At 43.2% G+C, this 21,061-nt stretch overlaps 1 long non-coding RNA gene across 9 annotated transcripts in view; it reads left to right on the top strand.

The window, feature by feature from the left end:
• The window catches only part of LOC128853294 (uncharacterized), a 54,307-nt gene that overhangs the window by 19,283 nt on the left and 13,963 nt on the right, over positions 1-21,061 (top strand). For 5 of the 9 annotated variants that reach the window (XR_008451736.1, XR_008451733.1, XR_008451740.1 and 2 more), the window contains 2 exons: positions 10,721-14,091; positions 16,168-16,259. This is a non-coding gene — a long non-coding RNA (uncharacterized LOC128853294). Of the gene's footprint in view, positions 1-7,492; positions 8,075-10,720; positions 14,092-16,167; positions 16,260-21,061 lie in introns of those variants that run through there. The other 4 variants (XR_008451739.1, XR_008451737.1, XR_008451738.1 and 1 more) reach the window with 4 other exon arrangements.

Genomic DNA, 21,061 nt, shown 5'->3' with positions numbered 1-21,061 from the left:
CACTCTTGTTTTCTAAGAACCAGCAAAACTGATTTCCAAGTCATTTAATTTGAATGGCATGTTTTGTGTTTGTGTAGCATCTTCTCCCCCATACACACTTCTAAAGAAAAACAAACAATGTATTAAAAATAAAAAAAAGCAAGTGTGGCAGAAAAAACCTTGGAGAACTTTAAAAGACTCTGAACCTGAAAAGGGAGGGTGGGATCAGCTAATTTGTCCCTCTTTTGTGTGGTTTATTAAGCCTTTTGTTCTGGAACGCATGGGTTCAGTGGGAAAGCGGTTTTTGATATATAATGTATTTACTTTTGCTAATTAATTAAAGCAGTATTCATATGAAAATGCTGACTGATAATGGCTTTCACAGCAACAACTGTGTTTTTTAAAGTAGCAACTTTTAATTACAAATTGACTGGCAGAAATATATAAACCCAAATATTGTTCCACTGATTTCCTTTTAACTGTGTTACTCTTGCTTGATTTATCGGATTAGGGCTTTTCACACATAGTGCGTACAAGATATTGTTTTTAATGAGAATTTAAAAGATTACCAACAATACCCATAAACCATTAAAAACACAAACTCTAGATGAATGGTAATTAGACAGAATGATGTGAGGCTGATAAATTGAAAGCAATTAATGCATTTGTTTGGGATTCTGAAGATAGCTCTGGGTGTTCCAGAAAGCATTGAAGAGTTCAGATTTGTTGCCGAATTGCGTGTGGAGATACCTGCACCGCTACAAGTGTCTGGAGCACCAGTAGAGCACCAGCAGAGAAGATGCTGATAGGGCTCCACTGGGCTTTGAGAAGAGGGAGAAGCGAGGAGTTATATAGTGGGATTTTGTGGGAAAGGATAAAGGGATATATCAGAGCAGGGCTTCCGTGGACCGAACCTTTTCTATGTTTCACCATTATCTCTAATGTAATGTAAAGGAAAACTTGAGGAGGTAAGAGGAGGGGAAAGTGCTGAGGACAAGTAAAGGTCTCTCAGCATCTTCTGCTCAATTTGAGCAATCCTGAGTCAATAAGGCTGCGTGAAGTGTGTTCTTTTGGGAGATGAGGAGGTTGTATTTGCTAATGGTGGCTTGTAACCCCAGCAAGAGCATCCTGTTTCTATTCTTCCTCTTGTTCTTGGCAAAGAAAATGTTTTGGGATTCTATTTCAGCAAAAGGAAGTACTCTCAGGTGGTGATGCCTTTTTATATTGTTCCTTGTATGTGGGTCTAGAAGAGAGCTCACCATGATTCCTCATCTCAGGAGAACTTCTTAGGACAAGTAAAATAGCCAAAATCAAGTAACCTCCTAAATCAGGATAGTGATGTGCTTTCTAAAACATCTTAACAGAAAATACCCTTCCCCGCTCCAAAACCTAAAGCCCTTCACGTTTAACCATCAGCAGCTGGTATATTGTCGGAGAACCAGGTTTTCAAAGGAGCTCTTAAAGCACTTAACAGAGTGGATGCTGGTGGGTATTCAGTTCTCTTGAAAACCTGGTCATCACATTCCTAGTGGAAACTGTTGGACTGAAACAGATTTTTTTTTTTTTTTGAGGCTTTGCCCTGAGAAAATAATGTTCTCTATGAAAACTCTGTGGCTAAACAGATCTAGGGCCCAATTCTTTCACTCATTGACTGTTTTCCAGGCAAGTCTTGCAGGTGCTCTGAAGCTTATGTTTGCAGGAATGAGAGCCCTGTCGTCTGTCCCTATGGCTCCATCCCTGTGCTGCGCACTGTGACTCTTGTGGGGTGATTTTTTCCTCCATCCCACTGAAGTCATGGTTGGTCGCAGAGAAAAGCAGGTGTGTTCGCAAAGAGTACCTTGCTTTCAGAGAAGGATTGGACAAGGTACCACTTCACCCAGCAGGCTTACTCGGGAACACTTGCTGGGTTGTTGTTGCTGCTGCTGTGAAGTTGCATCTTGGGCATTTTGTAAAGTATTTGTCATTCCTTGTACACCGGTTCAGCCATCAAATTAACAAATAAGGTTCTTGGAGGAGCCACCTGGGGCCTATTGCAAAATCTGGATGCCAGTAAAATCCAGTTGCATGTAGGAAAATAGAAAAGACCAATGAGGAAACAATAACAGAAAGCTCTATTAAAAAGGCATATGGATACAATGTTACTGGCCCGGTTAATGAACCTGTTATATTCAGTAGTGCAATAAAATCTGAAGTAATTGCAAATGAAACTTAATGCCTTGTAAAAGAGTTCAGCTCCTTTCTTCCACAGCTACAGCTTTTTGAAATAAAGGCCTGATCCAGCAGGAGGTGTAGGTGTGCTGTACAGCTTAAAGAGTGTTTAGGAAACATCTGATTAGCTATGGACAATGTTAAGGTTGTTTGAAATGTTCTGGATTTTCTGGCCAGCTCAGCATTCTGCAGGAAGATGTCAGACAGGGCAGCATATGGAGAATTTGACCTCGACCCTGTGCATGTGGGATCCTGCGTGTTCTGGTCTTCCCTGCAGGTGCAGGAATCACTTCAGACTGGTTCAACCAGGAAACTGCTGAGGTGTTGGTTGCTTTTTTCTTATGTTCTCAAATCCTTGTGTTTTGCCATCATTTTGACTAGAGCGGTGAGCTCAAAAATGCTGCAAAAGCAAGGCAGAGGAGTCTTTCTAACCTTGATTGTGTGTGTATTCCTTCTGGGCTTTGATCCAAAATTTTTCCTCTTTTTTTTTTTTTTTTTTTTTTTTACAGCGTATGATCCCTGCCTGCTCCGAGCAAAACCCATTTGTTTGGGGAAAATCGACTCATGGGTTTGTTCCCTATTGTAGATTTTGGATAGTAACAGTTTCTTTAAGTCATAGAGCTACATCCTGATCATCTTTACTTAGGTCTCAAGTCAAACTTTCTTTATGTTAATAAGAAATAAGTAGTAAGAGAGGATTTTTCAGCACCAGCATTTTCTGGTGACGATAGTGATATTTGTTGGTTGTTTAGTGCCTGGTCTTTGGAAATTAAATAGCTGTTTGAGAATTTTAGCTCTATTTCAAAGGCATGTTTCTAGTCCTTATGTTTGCATGAACTCCACCCCCACAGGTAATTTGAAAGTGTGACTTGGTTATGCCTGAAAGATTCAGGATCCAGAAGGCAGAGAAAAATAACCCAAAGCTGACTGTTATTAAAAACAAACAGCGCCACCCCCTCCCCAAACTGATGGTATTTGAATTCCTGGGTTTGCATTGCTGATTTTGGGCCAAGGGAACTGAAGGCAGGTAGATGCCTGACTTGCATTAGATCAGAAGCAGGAACCTGGCAGTTTGCTTGAAAATGGCCTGAGCCTGCTAAGCCTGGTGAACGAGCGCCTGCCGAGTGGGGTGAGCAAGGACAGAGTGCATGCCGCAGAGGGAAGTACCAGCTCTTACAGAAAATCCTTCCTGCTTCCACCCATAAAATATCATTTTTCAGGACAGAAGTATCAGTTCTGCAAAGGGTGATGTCTATTCCTCCTTCTCCGCTACTAATCAGGTTTTCGTTTAATTTGCAATGCTTCTTTTCCCCACATGCATTGACTATAGTTGGCAGATAAAGCTGTGAAACGGCTCTTTTGTTCAAATGGTGGTTCTAGATGCATGTTTCTCATGCATGTGCTAGCAGAAGTCGTCCTTTCCTGGCATGTGCTAGCAGAAGTCGTGGGATGCACTCTGAGAAATGGCCCCTGCTTTCTTTATTATTGTTCTTTCCTTCCTCTGATGGCATGAGTCAGAGGTACTGTCAGTCTATGAACCGGCAGCGTCTCCATTTCAGCAGTTACTCTGCACATTTCATTGTTTGACCGAGCTGTGGCATGCCGTAAGATTTATCTTGGTTCTGGGTAGTTGACAATAAAGGGGCAAATTTCTGAAATTCTAGTGGGATTTCTACAGAAACTTCCTTCCCTCTCTTCCCCCTTGAAAGGAAACAACCTCCTGCAAACATGCCAGACCACTTCTTTTCTTACAGGGTTAGCATTGGCGTCCTTTATTAGCTTCCTGTGTAACCATGGGTTTGGCTTGGCTTGTCTCAAGGTTCTTGCTGAAAATGGTCCAACACTTTATCCTCGCGTCCGCCCACATACGTGAATTCCTCAGTGTCATAAGTTGGTTAAGATCCATGTAAGTTATGGCACCTCTCCGTCTTTGCCCCTGTGAAAAATGTGCGGTGTTGTAATTGAAGGCAAATGCAAATATATGCAAGGTGAGGAGCCTTAGTGATATGGAACTATTAGATGAGGGCAGAAAAGTCATAGTCTGTGGAAGGTGTGAAGGGTTTTCAATAGTGAAATGCAAGACTGTCCCTGAACACTGAATATGAAGTTTGCTAAAGTCAATGGAGAGATTTGTATTGATTTCAGTGAACTCCAAATGAGTCCTTTCAAGAGGTGCAAGGGATGTGGTCCTAATCAGATGATGCAATTGTGGCTCATTTACTCGTTTATTAGCAGCTGGACACTACGGGGCTAAAAATAGGACTTAGCCTCTATGCAGGACCCTGAATAAGACTCCAAGTATTTCAGAAGTGCTCATTAGGAACAGGACAGATCCTGTACTCGGGAGGTATTATCCGAGACCAGGGGATGTTGTGTGTTTTGGAAACTCAGCTCCTTTGTTTGGTTAAATGGGAATGCCATGTATTTTCAAATCTGTTTCCATTTGTAGGTGTTGAATGCTTGAATATCTGTTGCTGAACAAATTGTAACGTACGCCTCCCCTTCCATTTCAAAACCGAGTTTTACAAGGTGTTACGTTCCTTCAGTTTCTAGGGCTTAGGAGGATCGCTGTTGGGAAATTTTTTAAAAAAAAAAAAAAAATTGGATATTTAGATCAAGGATATGAACATTTGAGATCATTTTAGAAATGGCAGGCCAGCCAGCAATTTCACAACTAGGTCTTGATTTGAACTCTGAAACCCTAGCAAAGTTGGGGTATATGATCCCAAGACTGAGGTTGTCTAAACACAGAAATCACTCGGAACTCAAGTCAGCAAAACTGTATGTAAAGGCACTGAATAAATGCAATGGTCATGGGTAGCTAATCTTCCCACTCAGGAGCTATGGTATTCTTAGTACGCAACCATTATCACCTAAAATATTATGCATCCCATTGCAGCCTGGATTTGGTCTCCTTGCCTATGGGTTAGATGTAGGGAATATAAAACAAAATACAAGCACAAAACTCTTGTGTTTCCTTTGCAAAATCAGGCTGTGCACATAGCTAATTCTTTTCATGTTAATCTACACTTACAACTCGATAACAAGCTAGAGCTTTCTTCTAACCGGGCTTGATTAAATTTGGAAGATTTCTTCCCAACAGGAGAACTCTTTCTGCTTTTATGCAGTAAACATGATTTTGTGCTCTCTGTATTTCCCTTTTTTATTTTTATTTCAGGAAATCTTTTTTTTCCTTATTATTATTATTATGAATAAGCTAGTTTTAAATCAATTTCAACAGCTGGAATTAATTTTCCTGTTACTGACTCTTCACTTGGGCCTGTCACAGAGCGGGAGGCTTTCTATTAGCATAAACATAACTGAAAGCTCTGGAATTTGCATTAATGTACTTTTAACAAGTTGACAGTCTTTTGGCACACGCTCCTGAGATCTGAGAAGCAAGGGAAAAAAAGACTGTATTATACCTTACACAGGCTAGATTGTAAGAAGCTGTCAGGTAAAACCTCAGGTTTCTTTTCCTACTACAAAAATATGGGACAAAATATCCACTCATAAGCAGGTGCATATATCTGACAATTTTGTGAAGTCCTTACTGCTTGCCCCCTAGGCTCTGCAAGAGCACACTCGCAGCTCAGGGGAAAGCTGTTGTGCTGTTATTTAATGGATGCGGAACTTGCATAGGGGCTGGAGGTGCAGAGATGCAAAATATTTTACAGAGGTTCTAAAGCCTCTCAGGGAATGGGTATTTTAATGACAGGGCTATGGGCTCTTTGAAAAGTGATCCAAACCCTGCTAAATAAGTTGGAAGGTGTGTCAAATAAGGAGCTGGTCCTGGCAGCTCCTTAAAACTCTGAGGTAGGAATCGAAGTGGGCTTCGCATGTGGTGGTTTTGACAGCAGATGACAAAATCATAAGCGAAGACCCAAAGACCAAGACGATGGTTTTCTACATCTCTGTTTAAACCAAATAATTAAAGTGAGGGTATTACTATTTACTTCCAGCTCCTAAATGGCAAGTGAACTGTGGTTGAACGTGGCCTTCATTAGCCACAGAATCAGAACGCAGTTCATGGATGAAGAGAAGCTGATGTTCCCAACTTGTAGCAGCAGGGTCTTAAAGAAGGATGATTATTAGGAATGCTGATGTCAGTGACATTTGGCTAAACTCTGCTGGCTTTGCAGTTAGTGCCTACAAGTAGCTTGGCTACTCCTGGGTTAGTGTGGGCAACAAATGGGCTGGTCTGTGGGCCACCATCTGCTTGCAGGGGTGTCTGCGAATGGGCTGTGTCATGACTGAAAGCTAAGAGTTAACCGAGCCCCTCCACTGCAGGCATTGGCTATACGGATAGCAAGCTTTTGGTAGCTCTGGATCCCTCAGCTATGTAGATGTTCTGCTTGCAAATCAGTAGGGTTGCTGTGCGTATTTAAAGAATGCAATATATTTTCACCAATTACTTAGGTTAAAGGTGTTACAGCATTTGCAAGAAATGTACACGCCACCAGCAAATTTGTATGGATATTTACGTGTATGTATTTCCTGTTATACTAGAAAAGGAGGCAGGAGAAAATACTTGGGCTGCAGATCAGACTCGTATCAGTTGCTATGGGAATAAAAAGAGTACTGAGAATTGAGGGAATCCTTTAAACTACAAGATTTTTTTAAATGGAGTTCTTATTTGACTGTTTATTTAGGCCCTACATTAAGACAAAAATGTGTGTTTAGCCAGCTCCTCCTGCTGGATCCAGAGCAACTATTAAAGCTTATTTCCATAGAGATATTGCTGATCCTGGCCCCAGAACAGAGAAGCAAGAGGCCTGGGAGAGCCGCTGTGCTTAGTGGCACTCTGCTCGCTCTGCGGCCAGGGGCGCGCGCAGCCCCCTCGCAGCTTGGCAAACAGAGCCTGGTTTTATGCTTACACGGTAAAGCTGCTGCCAGTGGTTTGCAAGGCTGCGGTATTAGTCTGCTCCAGGCTTTTTTCCTCACTTTGCCTCTTGAGTTTGGAGAGACCAAAATGGTACCCCTTTGGTCCGGAAACTATGACTCGCTCTGGCCAGCACGGGAGTGATATGACGCTGCTTACAGTCAGTCGTATGGGAATAGTCTCACTGCTGGGAAGAGTCATTGAAAGGTCTGCTAGTTAATTAGCAGGGGGATTGTAAATAGCTAAAACCTGACTGAATTCCGCTGTCAACTCAGGACAGGATCCTCCTGCCGCTCCTCTTCCTGCCTCTTCAGTCTGACCACAATCGGTTATTCTGAAGATAATTTTTCCTCTCACGGCTTCTGTTTCTGTTGCTACCGTGAAACTCACTGTGGATGGTTTTTGTAGCCTATAGGCAAAGGAGCAACTCAGCGCTGTGGAAAAGTAGTATCTTGTCAATTCCCTTCGTGTCTTTTGTGGTGTTTCCCTTTTCCGAGAAAAGACCCAAGAGATATTGACTGGGAGCGGAGGCGGCCTGTCCAGCACTGCTTGGCTCAGATGATGCTCTCCTCTCTTGCTTCAAATGATGGAAGATACTTGAAGTACATCTGCGTAGCTGTGACTGAATCACACGATTTTTCCTGCACTAATCTGCCTGTGTACTTTTGGATGCGTGGAGCTCACTGAAGATTCCTAGTCCAACCAACTACCATGTGTTTGTGCACAGCCTATGCCAGGCTGGACCGTATAGAGATACCTTGGTGATACATTGAGTTGCAGTCGCTGACTGATGCACAAGGCCAGATGGGTGAAGAGAGGAACGGGACAAAAGCTTCCAGAGCCTATGATCATGAAGCCAAGAAGATTTCTAGAAGGTTTACCTCCTCCTTAATGTACTCCAGAGGACCTGTGCAAGAAACCAGTTGTGTTGGTATAGGCAGTGCATCAAGGCTGCAAATGCATAAGCACATCACCTGTCTGCCAACATTGACAGCATCGGCCAGGGTTCGTGTGTGTGAACAGTGGGCAGAGGGGCTGTGGGCTGGGAGAGCTTTGCAATGATGAAAGGAAGAGCGTGGGAGGGGAAAAAGGAAGAGTAGCTTGGTTTACAGATACTGTCCGCTGCGCAGATTCACTGGGCTAATCGGATCTTGGTGGCATTTTTCCTCCGATATCTGCTCTAGGCTTCTGTCACTGTTTTTGAGAATTTATCTTTCTCATCAGAGCTTTGGCTTTTTGTTGTACGTTTTTCCTCTCTTCATTCAATGCCTGTAAGAGGAAAACATTTGAAAACAAAATGTCCTTTTTTTCAGCACTCTGTTCAGTAGGCCTGAGCTGTGATAAAGTTTCTTCTCATGTTGTTTGGCAAGGAACGTGGGTGCCCTCTGGGCAGCAGCCAGCCAGGACTACCTAAAGCCTCTACTGAATTCTTTGGGTTTTGGTAAGAGTTCTCAGTTACTCCCAGTCTCAAAACAGCTCCCCAGGGCCAGGCAGCAAAGGCATTACTATAGTAATTTTTGGTTGAAGCATGCCCTGTGCCAGAGATCCTGTGGGTGAGGGTTTGGGGTCTTCCCTTAAGTAGCTCTGTTTCAGGCAAGTGTGAGAAATGGTAGTCTGTGATTTAAATTGGCAGCCCTAATGGGCAAAGATGGAGAGGAGCACCGTCCTGCCCAATGGATCCTTGTCCATATCCTCCTACAGAAAAAGCCTAATGAAAAACAGTTGAGAAGATTTTATTATAGCTTAGGTTCTGGTACCATAACCAGAAGGGTTTGAGCAACTGTTGTGGAGCTCTGCTCTGTCCTGTGCAATCTGACCTGCACAGATTGAGGTGAAGACGTGAGCTAAGTGGAGCTTGTGATGATCAGTGTGCCAAACCTCCAAAGTCTGCAGAGTAGCATGGAAAAAGAGGTTCAAGTATTAATTATTACCTGGCAGCTGAAACCTCCCCTCCAGCCTCTGTTGTATATGTTAAGCCGAGCACAGCACGAGAGGGGGGCTGTTTCGGGAACATCTGATAAAAGAAATTTAACTGTGCAAAGTTCCATTGGTAAGAATTCTCTGTAAACATCAGCTGTTGTTAATTCAGCCTTGCATGCTTACAGACATTTGTGTTGATTATGTGTGTTTTCTAGAGGAGAGATTTTTTAAATATGGAAATGAATGGAGATACTTGCACAACCGGTTAGCATCCATTTCATATTATTATTGAATTTAAGTATTATGGAAGTGCCTAGAGACCTTAGATTATAGTATGGCTTCACTGAACAAGGTACAGAATATGCCTAGGGGAGATACGCCTTGCTACAAATAGTTTGAGACAGTCCTAGCCAGGGCAGACAGTTGGGCAGAGGGAGGGCAAGCACGAAGGGTAAGGTGACCTGCTCAGGGCTGTGTGCAGGGAGGCAGGAGCAAAGCTGAGCCAGGCTGCAGGTTTTCTGGCTCTGCCCAACCCTTAAACGCTGCCGTCTCCCCAAGCTGATGTGGGCAAATGGCAAAGAAGAAAAGGCATGCAAGCAAGCAGTTATATTAATACAGCTCTCCCTGTGTGGTGTTTTTACCACCCTACTCGTGATATGTCAGGCCTTAGACACTGAGCTTTTGAGAGGAGGGGTGCTGGTTTTCTTGAGAATAAACCATGATGCTAATTTCACACATTTTCTGCATTCGCAGTGCCAGAGACTATAAGAAAAAAGTTCTTGTTTTTTACTAATATCAGAAGACTGGTCTCAAGAGTATGTATGTTAGTTTATAGATATTTATAAATCAGTATATATGCTTGTCTAAATTCTATAACTTGGGGTAAGGCAATGAAAGGAGATCAAATACAATTGTAAATGGAGACACAGGCTACTCAGAGCTGTTTTAGGATACTTTGGTTGAGGATTTGGGTGTGAGTGAGAACTGGAATCCTTTGCTGCAGCTGATATTCTGTGCATTTGTGCACCTGTGTGCATATTTCTACCATCTTGAGCATGGGGAACCTCAGGAGATCAGCTGAAGGTTACGGCCTTCATAACTGCATCCCAAACGGGGCTGATGTGGGACCAATATCTTGCTGAGTAACATCATAACCCAAAAGGCTCGTACTAGTTTCCAGAGGATATTCCTGGAGTTAAGTGTGATTTACTTTGCATGTCTTGTCCTATCTAAGCTATCGCTATCATCCTTCTCACTCACTGGTGCCTTTGGTCTAATCTCTTATGCTCCAGAATCAGGTATCTCTGTTTATTCTTTTTGGCTTTAATGAAGGATTTACAATACCGTTCAGGACTGGCCCAACTCTGCTCCTACTGAAACAAAAAGGTGTTTTCCCACTGACTTCACTGGGAGCTGTTAGAGTAGGGCTTGGTGCTGTTGGAAATCCCACGCCAGCTGTCTGAGCAGGTGGTGAAGCGGCTCGAAGGATCTGGCATGTTTCATGACAGTAGTATTTTGGAGGGCTATTGGGAAAACTGTCACAAAAGGCAATTTTTCAGTGATGTGGTAGGTTACCTTGCTTAGGAGTGTTGTGGCAGGCATAGTCCAGTGCAATTGGAAGAAGTGGAGGACCCAGTGGGGGTGTATGGGAATATTTGTTCTCGAAAGAAGCTTCTTTGTTTCATTCTGCCTGGTCTATAATATTCATCTGACTGACTCTTTTTTTTTCAGACTATATTGATTGTTCTCTTAATGTTGCAACATCTCTTTTCCGAATATTCATTCCCGCAAGTCTTCAAGCAGCTCCAGCCCTACAGGGACTGGAACAACCATTGCAATGCAGAGGACATGTGCCAAGCCTGTATTTTCTGGAACCAGCAGTAGGCCACAACCAAGAGTCTTCTTCCGTCTCAGGATGAGTGCTTCTCTCTGATGCAGCTGACACACTGGCAGCAGGACCCCAAATTGAGCTTCAAGTGCATGGGCAGGACATGAAGAAGGACCGCAGGTTAATGTGGCTTCAGCGAAACCTGTCTTCAGCCTCCATTTCATTGTTGTCACCCAAAATTTCAGAACCTTCCTGTGATACTTGAATGGCCATTTATTATGGTTATCACAACGGTAAAATTGTCATGGGTAAAAACATCCCATTGTCCAGAAATACAAGATGATAGCATCAGCGAAGAGGGCCCATCCTCCACACCTCCCTTCCCCTTGTAACTCCTCCACACTCAGGAAGTGGCAAGTCTGTGCTGTGTGGCCAAAAACACAGCAGAATAACTCTAGTGAAGAAGGGAGTTAGAGCTGATCGGTAAGCCAGGCATGGGCACTGAACATCTCTCAAGAGATAAGTCTCTGACGCTTGATTCTTTTCAGTCCTTTTGGAGACCGTGATAAGGAGGCGGCAGTTCCTTTGTCAGGGTTGCTCACGCTCTTTTGTGCAGTGTGTTCAGTCACTGAACTTGTTCAGATAAGACAAACATCTAAACTCCATTTCCGGAGACACATACCAGTCTTTGCACTCAGGCAATGGTTATGCCAGCGGTAGACTACTAGGGACAGGTCTGATGTTGAAAGCCTGTGGAAGGATGTTCCACAGTAGCTGGTGGTTCCGTGTCTCCTTTGCTTCCCTGGAGCTGGAGTTCAGGCGTTCCAATTGGTCCAAAGATCTGGGGTATTTGGCAAAGGTGGCTACAAGTGTTCCAACACCAGAGAGGGAAAGACTTCTGAAAACCTCAACAAAATTCTGGATACTTAGGGCTAAACAAAGCTGGGCCCTCCCAAAGGCCGGTTTTGTCCAGACTGGTGTGTATCCAGACTCACAGGATTTGTGAGTCCTCAGCCGTCAGAAGAAAACTTGTAGTTAGCGAGTGCTTCAGTCACTGCTGAAAGGCAGCCACAAGGGAATGGAAACATGATTGATTAAAGCGAACAATGTCTGGACACAATTGTTTAGGACAGACAGTGCAGGAAAATAAAGCAGGCAACTGGAAATCTGCAGAGAATTTTGTAAGGTGTCAGAATTTGATAAATGCCTAAGGTAGAAATCAGTCCAGGTGTTACTTACACCCCTGCAACAAGAATTGCTGAGGCAACTGTTGTAACTGCAGTTGGCTAGAGTTTCTTTCTAAAATCTCATGCAAAGTAAGAGATTTTCTTTGGGTTCTAGTCCTGTCTAGAAGGAAGAAGCAACTCCTGTTCAGTTGCCCTAATTTTTTTCCAGCTTCTGAGCTTTCTGTAGAGGGCTCCCAAATAACTCTCTCATCTTGCTTTTGCCTGTGAGCTCTGAGAAGTCTTTGCCTGGGTTGGAATGGGCAGATACACAAATAGCTATCCCTGCTTCAGCAGGTGAAGCAGACTGAGAGCAGTCATGCCCTATGGGCAGTGAGGGTTATGGGAAGATGTGTCTTAGGGTGTAGTATTTTCTGTTTTAAGTGTCAACATAAAAAGGCGGAGATACAGTTTGTGTAAAGACCGGTATGTTTTACAGGCATTGTACTCTGTCTGAATACATTTTGGTTGTATGATTTCTGGCATGTCCCAATCTGGCAAGAAGCAACCAAGCTTTTCCCTTCTTCTGGCCTGATAGGGAAGTAAATACCTCTGATGAACTTTCACACCCTTGAAAAGACTTGATTCCTCAGCAAGGGAATAATACCTCAAGTTCAAAAGTGGCAACCTGAAAAACGCCTGTCTTGTTCTCCTGGTCTAGGATGAAGCATGTCCTTGCTGTGTGCTACCCACCGTGAATGGCCTTCTGAGTCCCTTATCCCCTAAAAGCTTTATTTTCTATCTCATAGTATTAGTCCACAGCTCAGCCTAGTGGGAGGCTGATCCAGTCAGCCTTGGAGGAGATGAGAAATATGTCAGTATTGGAAGGGAGGGACTGCAGGAAGAAAGCAATATTGTTTGACTTTTGTGGGTGGTTTTGTTTTTCAGAATGGAAATAATGGGATTAAACTTAGTTACACAGTGGTGTTCATCCCTGTCTCCTAACTCAGGACTAGCCCCTGGCAGCCTCCTTGAGTCCTGGGCTTGGAAGTGCTGACTGTACAGCCTAAGGAGAGAAAAGAGCCGTGTGCTGCTTCTGAGGAGATCCTTCATGAAACTACTATCTCACACAGGGTCAGATAATACAGTGGAATACTAGTAGCAGACTGATGTTGGCTTGTCCTAAACTGGGTACCTGGTTTTGCTGATATTCTACATTGAAAATGGATGTACTTTAGATGCCTCCTAGGAGTCCTGGAGGGACAGGGATTGCTGAAACATTGAGAACTAGCTTAATTATTCTGTCTGAACCTCCTTATTAACAGAAATACCTTCTTTGCCCTCTTCAAACGGATTTCATCTAAAAGGCACCAAGAGTGCTGGGCATCTTCAGCACTCAAGGGGTTTTAGCTCCCATTGAAAGTACTGTCACGACTATGCCCCTGGGGGATGTTCCTCCTTGTTGACCCCATGCAGTGCTCAGCTTAACTCTCATGTGAGCAGCAGTTGCACCATTTAAGCATCTAATCCCATTTATAACCTGAGATACCAGTTATAAGTTGGCAATAAATCTTAAAAACCCTACAATGGGAAGGCCTGTTAGGCCATCTAGGATGCAGTTCTGTCAGCACAGGGTTATTCAATTAACTGGGATCCAGGTCATTAGTATGGTAGGGGTTTTTTTGTTAATTGCTATGACCAGAGCAGTGATTTAAAGCATTTCTGAATTTCAGTGATGTTTCCAATCACTTTCAGTTGCCAAGGGGCAAATACTGGGCCTAAGCCATGTGTTGGTGTCATGCTGTGAACAGCAACAAAAAATCCTGTCCTGAGAGATGCTCTTTCTGAGAGGAATGGATGCACACAGACCTCCTCTCCTCTCTTGTGCCATAGTGCATTCTCTTTTACAGGTCACTCAGAAGTGCTGTGTAATAGTATGGATTTCCCAGCTTTTCCCAGGCTGTTTTCTCCAGGGGCTGGGAGCAGTTTTGGCAAGCAGTGACCAAGTCGTGGTGCCAGGGACCAAGTGAATTCATGACCTCACGCTTCACAGTTTTTTCCCCTGTGTTTTGCTGATGTGCTGCAGAAACTGGAATAAACACATTCTGCCTGTGAGTAAAACCAAGTGCCACTGTTCAACTGCACTATTTCCTAGATATAAATTGTTCTCCTGCTTTTTGTGATTATACCCATCCTTGTGCAAGCTTGGAGGGTACCTGCTGTGCATCCATTCTCCTTAGGTACCACTCCATTGTGGTGCCCTCTGCTTCCCTCGGGTTTTAATTTCGTTCCCGCTCTGACCAGAGCTGAAGAGCCCTCCTTGTGGGAGGCAGCTCCCTGCATCAGGGAACGCCAAGAGCTGCCCAAGTACTGAGCAGTGAAACTTTGTTGTTTCAAAGTCACATTGACCTGAGTGCTGCAGCAAACGTGTGTAGCTTCTGCTGCCGTTGTTTCGCATGAGGGAGCTGCAGTCAAATATTAAAAAGGCAGCAAGAGCATTAAATTATTCGGCAACGGAACATTGTCATTCCTCCATAAAACTATTTTGACCTGTAGTTTTCTATGGAGTCCATTGCTCTTAAATGTGCAGTGAGAAAGGAAATTAAAAATTAATCTTTATTTCCATCTCAGAAGAAAACCTTAATTCTCTGCACTGAAATTATACTCGTAATCCAGGGTAATAAATTATAGTTTTTAATTGCAGCTAGTCACAGCCAATCAAATGGGAATGTCTCTCTTTCTTTCACTTGCTTTAACTCTGCTATGCAGAAGAACTCATGGAGCGCTGGAAGAAATTCAAGTACATTGACCCAGGCTCTTAACATTATGCAGAACATGCCTGGGACTCTCTTGTCTGGTGCACTTGAGCTCATGACCTGGAAGTGCCTTATGGGCACCAATTGTGCTATATGCACAAACATAGGTAGACGGGTGAATTTGACCCTGTTTCCACATGGAGAAGGTATGCAGTAGCATCTTGTTCAAGGTTGTGTAGAGAGTAAATGTTGAATGAGGAACAAAATCTTGATCCGATTCACCTGTTTTTGAGTATGAGACAGCAACCTTCTGAGTAGGGAATAGGAGACAGGGGGCCCTACTCTGGCCCACTGACTAATTTGGCTGACCTTCAAGCATCTCAGCTCTGATGTTCTACCTCTTTGGCAAAAAGGATCTTGATTGAAGCAGGTACTTGTTTATGCTTAGCTGAATGAACTGTTCAGTGGGATTTGAGATTTCGGTATTGCATATGACTAAAGCTATGCTTTAGCAAAGCCAAGGAGGTTTCTCTGTCCCTAACAGTCTCTATGTGCCAGTGTGCCAGCTCTTTACTTTGCTATCCCACAGTGTTTATCTGAGTACTTGCCGTAGTGCTAGATCATCATGGCTGGCTGTCATCTCACCACTTGCACAGTGGCACTTAACCAGAGGTTATTGACTCTAAGAGCAGTCCATAAAGTGTTCAGATTCCTGTGCAGTGCAGGTACTTGAAGTGTTTATGTAGCACCTTTCTCCAAGCAACCCAGCCCTGGCTTTTTTTTTTTACCCTGTCATATCCTAGACAGTGTGACAGACCTGTGCTAACAAGGAGGATTTTAAAGGTGCCTTAACACTTTCAAGCTCAGGTAAGAAGTGGGAGAGCCAACAGGAATACAATCCTCATTTGAAGGGATAAATAGTGGTGGCTGGAGTCTACAATTCTGACAACAGCTCCTAGATTTTTTTCTTTTATTTTCTTAATTGTGCCAGTAGGTGGAAAGTGGACAAGAGAAGAAAAGGATGGAGAATTGGCTAAAATATCAAACACAGCTATGGGAAATGAGGTCCACCTGACATAGAAAGCCTTAAGAGGTTATTATCGCTATAATCACAGTGAAAGTGTTTGTTACTAATCAGGATTAGACGGGCATGTCCATAGTCATTGATTTGAAAAAAAAAAACTGTTAAATCTCTGCAGTCAAGGTCTTCGGTCTGTGACCATTCCTTGTAAAATTTCGTAGTTAACTTCCTTCTCTTCTGCTTCGACCCACTGTATTTACCACTAAGATACTCTTCTTTCTTGGAGGGTTTAAACACGAATCAAAGCTGTTATAGCATTTCCACTCTTTCACTGTTCTTCCTCCTAAATCACTTCCTTACAATTCTTGCGCATTTTTTAATCTATGTTTATTTCCCTCTTTCTCTCTTAGTTTCCTACAAATAATGCAGTGGTAAAACAATTGTTGGGCCTCTTCTTCCAGTTGTTGAAACTGCAGAACACTGCATTCAGATTTCTGTTGAGGTAAGTAACAAATACAGATTCTTATGGCTCATAAAAGTGATTCTTAAATTTTGAATGAGACAACTTTGTGATGCAGAAAGCAGAGACCGCCAGCTACATACTCACCCAAAACCTCTGCTTCCAACAGGGAGCAATCAGGAGAGAACAGGAGAACACTCAGTGGACTATAACTTGTGTGTGTATACAGACAATGCTCCTTCTAGAAATTAAATGATTTATCTAAAGTTATCATACTGCTGACTGCTCCTTAAACGAGGTACTTCAGGGCTGGGGAAATAACTGCGGTTCTCTTTGTCAAATCCAAAGGAAGAGTGATCCTGGAATTTATTATCCTATATGGGTAATTTTAGTATTTAGCAAAATATTGGAATGAGAATTTATGAAAAAAACAAACATGTTTCCGGAAGATGATTGCAGCTGCATGCCTTTAGCAGTAGTCGCGGCACGGTGACTATATCTCATCAGAAAATCTTTTATTTTATAGGACAATAAAATTAATGAATGAAAGCAAAAAGAGAGGTATAATGGATCTTGGGTTTAACAAGCATTTGAATCAGTATCTCGTGAGATCTTGTCTGAAAAAAATGTTATTGTATTTGACAGAGCAAGGACATGTAGAGAATAAGGGAAAGAGAATAGGGGAAAAGAATAGGAGGGATAATCTTGTGACCATGGTTGGAGATTTCACTAAGACAGGGTGGCCTGGTTTTCAGGGCCTTGGCCAGTGGTTTTAATTCCTTGCTCTGCCAAGGGATTTGCAAGGACACATCATTTCTTTTCTGTGGATTTCGGTTTGCCTTCATTAAATGTACTTCGTTAAATGTAGAACAGTACTATTGCCCTTCTCGCTTGTGAGAATGATGGCATTTAAAACTGAGAAGTTCCGTGAACTGTGGGAGTAGAGACCATGTAACAACATAGGATTTTTCCACCCTGCCATAAGAGCAATTATAAGAAATTATCCATTTCTCATCATTTCATGCTTCATGCACAAAGTGGCAGACTCTGGTTCCTGTTAGAGTAGTGGTGTTTCATACAGGTTTTCCATTGATGCAGTTATTGATGCACGCTACAGAAACAAAAATAAGGCAAAAGGTCCTTGTGACTGTGGGACAGCCCTTTCCCCACAAGTAACTGTCATACATCTGTTACAAGCAACTGAATTTTTTTCTCTAATTTGATTAGGATGGTATGGGAAGAGGAGAATTATTTACCTGGTGTTTGGAAATTTCCTGTAGTGATAGCAGGAAAGAAAAAAATGTCTTTTTTCTTTTCCTTATTCCTAGAAATATGTAAGAAGAGCTCTTCAGGAGGGTTACAGGGTGATTGTCCAGGCTCATGGCCACATCATTCAGTGTTTGCTTGGCTTCCTGGTGACTGGGAAGGAAGTTAGTTGTCTTCTCTGTCCCTCTGCAACCTGGGGACACTGCGGTTCCCGGGCCCAGAAGCATTTGTTTTTGCCCACTCCCCAAAACGCTTGTGCTAGCCAGAGAGATTGTCTCTAACATGGGCTGAGCAGCTCTTCCTCATGAGCTTTTCTGTATCAAACACTTCCCACCTTGAAAACTTCCTTGGTTAACTGCTCATTTCAAAATCATTATTAATGTATTTGCACAGGGATTTTGGAATTTAATTAGCCTCTTTTGAACTGCTCTTAGTGTGTTTGTCTAGAGAAACAGAAAATCCCTCCATGACTTGTTTGCTTTCTTCATTTGTTGGTTTTCACTGGAAGGGAAAGATACTGATGGGTTTTGCAGGTTGCATCCTGCTGATGTGACTGGTGGTGTGTCTGAGGATAAGCCATGGGGCTCTGCAAAAGAAGCTGCTGCTCCTGCAGCACATCAAGGCCTCTCCTGTTCAGGGGAGGGTGCGTGAGCATTGGCACAGGCGGGGCTGCTGAGCACAGTAGGACTTGGTCATCTGGCGATAAGGATCTGTGCAGTACTTGAGCACATGGCTCAGCCTTACTCCTGACCCTGACGTTTGCACCATGGCAGCTGTGCTGGCTGAACTGGACTCCCATTTCCCTCTTCATTAGTTTCCCTTGGGAAATTCGAATGCCTGACTGTGATTTGAATGTATCCTGCTTCCAGCAGCCGGAGGCCAATTGGCACAACATTATTTTCATCTCACTTCTTGAAAGTGCATGTTCAGGGCAGCAGTTCTGCAACACCGCATCCAGAGTGTGTTCCAGGGGGGGTGCACATGTGTGCAGATCTGTAGGCATTCGGTTTTCATTTGAAGGCTGGTTTTAAAGTGTTTTAGGTTTGTGTGGGGTTTTTTTTCCTTCTGTCCCATTCTGCTTTGAAAAACAAGGCTGGGCAGAGCAGGACAGGGTTTCTGGTGTTCCTGCCACTCCAGGAGCATGCACATGCGCCCTCTTGCTCTCTCGCAAACCACAGTGGTTATGACCACTGCCTCTGGTACTGTTGTATGGGTCACAAATTGAGGAAGGATGACTAACTTAAACACTTGATAGTTTTTATTTCTAAAATTAAACAGCCTGCCATATGTGCAATGCTGTTACTATGTTTATGCCAGCAGTTAGCAGTCAGCGTGAACTGAGTTAGAAGGGCTTTGCAGCGGCACTTTGTGCCTGCGCTGCTGCTGTGTGCACACAGATGTCTCTTCACTCTTTCCTAGAGGCAGCCCTGTAGACGTTTCTCTTGTGAAAACAAAAGCACTTGTGCTCATAGAGCTTTCTGGAGAAAATCTCAGCCGTTGCTTCATAAATATGTCCTGATGTTCCTTGGTGCGTCTCAGCTCAAAAGAATGGATGGAAGGGTTTAGAGACTGGATCAAACACAGGAGACAGTGCGGCAAGCCAGAACTGAAGGCTCCAGCCTCACTGCTAAAGCAGCTGCTCTCTCAAGTATCAGGGAGAGCAAGTGAGCCGCAGAACGGCGCTTCCCAGAAGAACCGTGGGTGTTCTCCCCAACAGTCGCTTTGAGAGCTGTACGTGGCCCCAGGGGACACGTGGCAGCCTTCCGTCTGGGCTACCTGAGCTGCTTAGTGAATAAGGTGATGAGATGCCTTTCTCCTACCGTTTGCTTTGTAGGGGCTCAGTTAGCATCACACACATTTATTTGGATTCCAGAGAGGAAATAAGAGGAATAAGTAGTGGATAAAAGCCAAGGTGAAATGTACCGAAGTGGAAGGAGTTGAGCCTTGTTCTTTGGAGGAGGACAGCCTGAGGGATGAGATGTTAGTTGTTATTTTGGTTCAGGCAACATTCCTCTGTGATCTTAGACATGTAACTTAACTTTGTTTTCTAGCGGGAAATCTGGCTTGCCTGGCAGAAGGATTAAGAGATGGAATGAATATTTAGCACTAACTAAGAGTGTTTGGGTGAAACTGAAATATTTTGACAGATTAGATCTGCTTTTACCAACTGACTTGGTGACTTATACATGCTTTTGTTTGGTGTTGAGCAAGTGTTACTGCAAAGCAATAGCAGGAGTGTATTTTGGTAGGGTTGCATGTGCTTGTTGAGTAGGTGGCAAGAGATGGTTTGTTTTTCATTTGCTTAGGCTTTTTATTTAAAACAATTGTAATCCTTGGGTATTTCTTGCTCGTGGACTAGATCTATATGGATCTGGGAAGTATGTGTAACAGAAGCAGAGAATATCACAGTCCCTCTGAATATCTGTCCACAATGTCAAATGGAGAAACCCATATCAGCTAGATCAGAAAAAAAAACAAGTTATAGACAAGTTTCTGTGCCAGCTGCACCCTCTCCTCAAAGGATGCATGGATGATCCTAGGGTACAGGGCACCTCAGAGCACTCAGGGATGTCCCATGGACTTCATAACCCTGTGCACTAACCTGTCACTTGTCCCTGCCCCTGTTGGAGATCCTCTTCTGTATCTGAATGTAATTCCATTCTATAAACTGTCTATAGATGGTTCTTGTTTGACTCTTGAAGTTGCATGAGACTTGTACACACGGACGAGTGTTCATTCTGGGATTTCTCCACAGCATGCAAATTCTTTCAAATGTCATTGACTTACAGGGGTAAAAAGAAACACTCGCAGGCTGCTTTTTTCAAAATCTTCCCTCCAGTATTTTTTTTGGGGTGGTTGTGATTTTTTTTTTCAATCCACTTCTGCTTCTTGTTTCTTGGGAGCCAAGGAGGAGGCCTTTTGGACTGTTTGCTGTTGTTTATTAAGCTTGCTTCCTTTAGGAAGATTTTTGAGCAGACTGTGGCCAAGGCAGGGAAATGCCTTCCTATGCTTCACCTCTTCTCAGAGGGCAGAAGTCTGGCACAGGAAAACAAACAAGCAAAACTTGAGAGTAATCCTTTCTTAAAGAGATAGAGATTGTATTCACAGCATCTGGAGTTTTCTTCTGAAATCAGGGATCTGCATTTCCATAGAAATACTATATATTAAAACAGTACGTGCCCTTGCAGGGAAAAGGAGCCTTTATGACTACTGCATGGCTGGAAAGCATGGAATGTTAGGAAAGGAGGAGGGATGTGTCTGTGCCAAAGGCAGCATGGACAGCAGGCTCCTCTCTCTGACTTGTCACCTTGGGTAGCTCTGCCTTCCTGCTTGGTTTCTGCATCCAGAGATTACTGTTTAGCGTTATTATTGGTAGTGGACATGATAAATTATTGACGTTTGGAAAAGGTTTGAATTTATTTGCAGAGAGCTGCTCTGGGGATGCAAGAGTGACTGGGTTTTGGGTTTTTTTTCCTTTTTTTTTTTTCCTTTTAGTTAACTAACTTTGAGACCATTCTTGGACTCATATTTTAAATGGTAAAACTGCAGTGTCAAGGAATTTGTTGTTTATACCAGTA

This window comes from Cuculus canorus, chromosome 11 (assembly GCF_017976375.1).
Source record: "Cuculus canorus isolate bCucCan1 chromosome 11, bCucCan1.pri, whole genome shotgun sequence".
Lineage (NCBI taxonomy): Eukaryota > Metazoa > Chordata > Aves > Cuculiformes > Cuculidae > Cuculus > Cuculus canorus.
Note: the sequence above shows the minus strand (reverse complement) of the source record. Positions and strands in the feature narration are given on the sequence as shown.